The sequence below is a fragment of the Mustela putorius genome, unplaced genomic scaffold, assembly GCF_011764305.1.
Source record: "Mustela putorius furo isolate JIRA1106 unplaced genomic scaffold, ASM1176430v1.1 tig00000242_pilon_pilon_pilon, whole genome shotgun sequence".
In the NCBI taxonomy this organism is placed as follows: Eukaryota; Metazoa; Chordata; class Mammalia; order Carnivora; family Mustelidae; genus Mustela; species Mustela putorius.
The window spans coordinates 5,455,372-5,461,675 of NW_025421325.1; the positions used below are offsets into that span (position 1 = coordinate 5,455,372).

Here is a 6,304-nt window from a genome sequence, read left to right on the forward strand (position 1 = left end):
ATCATTTCTTCACTCATAAAACAAAATATTGAGCATTTGCTATGAGCCAGTTTTAACCACCAGGATAAATGGCGAACAAAAAAGTTGTAGTAATTATATTCTATTTGGAATGATAAAAATTAATCAAATAACTATACAAATAAATGTAAAGTTACAACAATGATAAGTGCTGTGAAGAAAAGATATACTCATTATCGATCATCTGTCTATTGATAATGGTGAAAGCAAATGAGGTAAAATGTTCATAAATAGATCATGTCATTATTATTATTTTTTTAAAAGAATTTATTTATTTATTTGACAGAGAGAGAGAGGAAACACAAGCAGGGAGAGTGGGAAAGGGAGAAGCAGGCGCCTCGGTGAGTAGGCAGCCTGATGCGGGGCTTGATCCCGGACCCTGGGATCATGACCTGAGCTGAAGGCAGACACTTAATGACTGAGCCACCCAGGCGCCCCAGATCATGTCATTATATAGGGATGATGGTATACAGAAAATTTTGTACTATTTCTACAACTTTTCTATAAATATGAAATTCTGTTAAAATTAAAAAGGCTTTTTCAGGGCACTAACTGGAGTGGTAGGATGTACTTTTGTGGCCACAGTCATCTGGGTTGGTAATCTCAGATTAGTATTTGATTCAAATGCTTGACCAAATTATACTATTTAGAATTACAGTCCCTCTTTCTGTATCTGTGCTAATCATTGTCCCTGAAAAACCCTGTAGCAAACACATGGCAATAAAATAAAAGAAAATCCATTCTAAATTGTACTTTCTCTTAAAACAAAATCTTTCCTTTAAAAAAAAAGTGATATATATATACTAAATACAGAAAACCAGAAAATATACCAGACCAATTAGAGTGACTAATTGGTCACTGATAATTAGTATTAAATTTTGGCAAATTTCCTATTGTATATTTTTGGTTACATGTTGCTGTATTAACTATTTGTTGTGTGTAGCAAATTACCCTGAAACTTAGCTGCTTAAAACAATAAACACTATCTCACAAGCATCTTAGCTGAATGGTTTTGGGTCAAAGTCTCTTATGAGATTGTATAGTCTGTGTCAGCTGGGGTTGTAGTCATTTACAGGCTGGAGAACCCACTGGCTCCCAACCACATTCATGTGGTTATTGGCAAAGAGGCTTTAGTTTCTCGCCAGGTAGGCCTCTCCATAGAGCTGCTGACAGGCATGGAAGCTGGCCTCCCACAGTGAGTTCTGAGAAAGAGATAGATAGAGAGCAAGACAGAAGCTGTAGTCTTCTATAACCTAATCTGGAGACTGACATCATTTCTGTTGTATTCTCTGGTCATACAGACTAAACCTAGTACACTGTGGGATACAACTGTGCAAGGGTGTGAATACCAGAAGGTAGGAAACAGTGATGGGCTATCTTGGAGACTTGTACCATACAACATTCTATCACAGGCATGTTTCCACATTATAGAATATTTCCTATGGTATTCTTCTAATGGAAAATAATATTTAGTAAATCTTCTAATGGAAAATAATATTTAGAAAATCTGGGATGCCAATGGGTCTCGAGACTTCTAGGACAGCTTGGGGTTCTCCAACAGAAAAGAAGGGGATTTAGGCCCAGTTTATGTCTTTCAGTGGAAGCATTTTGGGGCAGAATACATAGATAAGGATTCAGATTATTCAGGTCAAGGAGTAGACCAACTGCAAAAGGTCATTGACACAATCAAACCAACCCCAACGACAGAAGAATCATCCTGAGTGGCTGGAATCCAAAAGATATTCCTCTGACAGCCCTCCCTCCGTGCCATGCCCTCTGCCAGTTTTGCGTGGTGAATGGTGAACTGTCCTGCCAGCTGTACCAGAGGTCAGGGGACATGGGCCTGGGCGTGCCCTTCAACATCGCCAGCTATGCCCTGCTCACCTACATGATTGCACACATCACAGGACTAAAGCCAGGTGACTTCGTACATACTTTGGGAGATGCACATATTTACCTGAATCACATTGAGCTGCTGAAAATGCAGCTTCAGCAAGAACCAAGGCCTTTCCCGAAGCTCAAAATCCTTCGAAAAGTTGAGACAATGGATGACTTCAAGGCTGAAGACTTTCAGATTGAGGGGTACAGTCCTCAACTGACTATTGAAATGGAAATGGCTGTTTAAAGTGCTTTTAAAGGAGGTATTTGAAGGCTATTCAGTCTGTAGGGTTTGAACTGAGTACCCAGGTGAAAGCTCATTTGCCCTGGAGGAAGAGGGAACTAGGTCAAAAATCTCTTGGTGACCAGCAGTTATTAACTTGTAAGAATATTGCCACTGACAAACATAACCTTGCCAGATCTCTTAGCAACAAAATGCCTTGAATTTGGTTAACTCACTGAGGACATGTGAAAATGCCGAGATGGGGACTAAGAGGAGAATAAAAACTGGAATACTCTTAAAACATGTACATGCATTTCAACCCCCCATTTTTATGAAGGTCCATGAATTTCAGGAATTTACACATCAGCTCTTCCCCCAAATCTGAGCAAGCTGAATAACACCAGCATTCATTAATAATGTACAGTTGTGGTTATGAACATTTGAAGTTATTTGCTTTATGTATTGCTATAATAAAGATATGTTCTGCATTCAAAAAGAATAATAATAATAACACTTAATGGGCGCCTGAGTGGCTCGGTCATTAGGTATTTGCCTTTGGCTCAGGTCCCAAGGTCCTGGGATCAAGCCCCGCATTGGGCTTCTTGCTCCATGGGAAGCCTGCTTCTCCCTCTCCCACTCCCCCTGCTTATTTCCCTCTTTCACTGTGTCTCTCTTTGCAAATAAATAAATAAAATATTAAAAATAATAATAATAATAATAATAATAGTTGTGTCATGTTGCTGTGGACCTTCAAACTCATGTATAAAGGAACATTATAAAGTTAAGAGCTTATTTTTTTAAAAAAAATTACACCAGAATTTATTCATCTATCCACATCAGTGCTGTCCTTTGAAATGCTCACTTGGGTACCTTTGAATTTATTTCAGTGGTGTTGAGCCGTTGTCACAAACATGCTTGGGATTCTTTTGAAATTACAATTGGAATCTTGCAGCATATTACTTTTAATAAGCTTAATGGTGATATGAGGCGGTTATGTTAACAAGTAGAACATATGTTGAATTTATTCTTGTTCTTCTGCTGTTCAGTTGCAATACTGAACCAGATGTATTAGTTAAAAAATGTGTTTTTGACACTTAACTGCAGTTTAACAAGATGATACTTCTTTGCAAAATAAGTCACTGTATGAATGAATTATATATGGGAAAAATATTGTTGATTCAAAGATTTCAGCTATGTGGGCTCTGTATGTGCCCTACCCCCTGACCTTAACCTTCCTGTACAGCCATTTGCCCAGTAAGTACCCTGAACATTTTTTTTCCTTAAGTGTAGTTCTTAGAATAAGTGCTATATTTATAGTATTTATATTTATATGAATTTACATCTGCCAAAGTATAATATTGTATTTATGTTAGCCATCAGTTTTGTTGGCAAAAGGAAATCATGGATTATTAAAGCAACTTTAGAGCAGAATCAAGTCTTACTTGACTGTTTACATATGGTATCTGGCACATAGTAGGTCTTTAATACATGCCGTTGACTTAATGACACATTGAAATTCTGGTACCATAGAAAATGACACTTAAGCTAATGATACTTACCTGGCAGTCTAAATCTTAAAAGCAATCATACTGATACTTGGTGCCACTGTTTCCCTTTTTTCCAATCCTATGTTGTGACATCATAGAATTTCTTCCCTTTTTTTAGTCTTATGGTAACATTATTTGGGCTCAAATAGATAACATGCTGAAAAATATGGACATTTCCCCATCTTCAGACTTCCCAAATAAAAAACAATCACCACCAAAACAAACGAAATACCCTAATTAATTTAGAGTTTTGTAAAAGCTGGAATCATATTCTAACTTTCCTTGAAGTTGTGTAGGTTTAGTTGTGCCTTTCCCACCCTAAAAACTGGTGCAGTTATTGATTTTCTCTAAGACATCCAGAAAGATGCATGTGTGTACTGTATATGTAATCATAGTCCTTTCAAACAACTACTCAGGGGATAGGATGAGGCAGTGGGGAAATAAGCAAATTGCTACCATTCTTCCAGAAAGCCAACGTTATATTAGCAGTTCTATTTTGGAGGAGGAAAATAATCCAATTTCAAGGCTGGCATAGGTATTAGGCTCATCAGTCACTCAGTTCCTTACATGGGTGGCAGAAAATTCTGCAATTTCATGCCAAGCCCTTCAACAAAGACACAGCATGGCTTTTTGCTTTGCTTAGGTTCTTCCTATTTTAATGTGAAAATGTATTCTCCCAAAAAGAATTACCAGCAGCTTCCCAATATTAAAGCATTGAGGCCAGACCATTAGAAATAAAAACAGTACAAATCCTAATGAAAGGTATAGAAATTCCCTGTTGGAGTTCTATAATGAAAGAAGTCACTGGTGCCCAGAAAGAGTCCGAGTATTACGCATTTAATGAGGCTCTGGTGAAACTGTGGGGAAGTAGCCATTCCCTCAGTGTAAACGAGCAGTTTTGTCAACATCATCCTCAATCACTGGCTATCCCTCTCTCTTTCTTTTAAAATTTAACTTTGCACTTACAGAAAATTTCACAGAGTAGAATAAGAACTCCTATGTACCTTTTACCCAAATCTATCAAATTGTTTATATGCTCCCCTACTTCCTTGCTAGATCATTCTCTCTCCCTCTGTCTCCCTGTCTCTGTCTCTCTCACACACACAGACACACACACATACACCTTTTGGGAAATGATATGAGAGTAAGTTTGAGAAATCATTCCCTTTAACGTGAAATACTTTAGTGTTGTGTTTCCTTTAAGTAAGAAAAGGATGTTCTTTTCTGTAATCAGTACAATTATCAAAATCAGAAAAATTAACAATGAATTATACTTACCTAATCTACGAATCTTACTTAAATTTTGTCAGTTTTCTGACTAATGTCCTTTAGAGTTTTCTGACCTAGGATCCAATTTGGAAGGCATATTACATGTAGTTTTCATGTCTCATTTATCTCCTTCAATGCAGAACTCTTTTTTTGTCATTCTTCATCTTTCACGATTCTAAATTTTTTGAAGAACATTTTACAGAATGCTCGTCAAGTTGGATTTTTGTGATCATATTTAGGTTATGATTTTTGGTGGGGATATCAGAGATGTGATGTAATGCTGTGCTTCCTTTGTGCAGCACGTCAGGAGGCACATGATGTTGGGTTGTTCTAATATTGACTAGTCTTTTGAAATCCTATCTTTTATTCTGTGATGTGAGGCAAAATAACTTCTGAGACCCTTGGACTCACAAGTTGAAGATGGTCCTGTACTAGTTATTGTCTAGTTGTCTCTATCCTACATCCATTCTTTCTCCTTTATTGCTCTGCCCCATACCCTGGAAACTAATTCCTGGGGACTGCATCTCCTGGGCTCCTCTGCTTCTGGTTCTGAACAGATTCAACTAATGGGGAATGTCAACAGGAGATCAAAGTATGGGGTCAAGGAATTTATTACCCTAGAACCTTCACTGCTTTGCTATAGCTGCATATCTTTGGCAGTAGCTTACACCCGTCCATGACCACAACTCCTGCTCTCCTCCAGCTCCTCTTGCCCTCTCAGCCCAGTAGTGGTAGTGGCTTCCTGCTGGTACTAATCTGTAGGTGCTTCAACATGCCTTGTTGATTCTCTTAACTTCCTGTACCTCTAAAAGTAGTCCTTTTAGAGGTAGAAGAAGATTCTTCATTTTTTAAGATTTGAGTTGAATTCTGTTTTCTGCTGGTTGATGCAAATATTCCTAATAGAACAATCTACCATTTTCCCAAACATTTAATTAGAAAAAGGAAATGTTTAGATGAGAAATAGTTAAATGTTTTAGCTTCATATATCCCAAGTTGATAACAATTAAATTAAAATTTAGTCCAAAGTATTATGTCCTATAATTATTCATTTGACTGTATAAACCTTAAGTATTTAGATTTACATGGCATCTTTCTTCCAAAGAGTTAGAAGCTAGTAATCAAAGACAGATAAAATAATTCTAAGTGGCAGAGCTAGTAATCAAAAACAGGTAAAATAATTCTAAGTGGCAGAGCAAGTGCCAGTCTTAGAATTAAACATAAATAAATCAATATAGATATTGCATTTTGCAATTCAAGGTGCTTAAAATATGCATTATCCCATTCCTTCTTCACTGTAAGATGAGTGCTGTTAACCTTGTTACCATTTAGGGATGCCTGAGTGGTTTAGTTAGTTGAGCATCTGCCTTCA

General features: G+C 37.2%; 1 pseudogene; it reads left to right on the top strand.

Moving 5' to 3' along the window:
• Window positions 1-215: 215 nt before the first annotated feature.
• LOC101688385 lies at window positions 216-2,366 on the top strand (annotated as a pseudogene).
• Window positions 2,367-6,304: the final 3,938 nt, after the last annotated feature.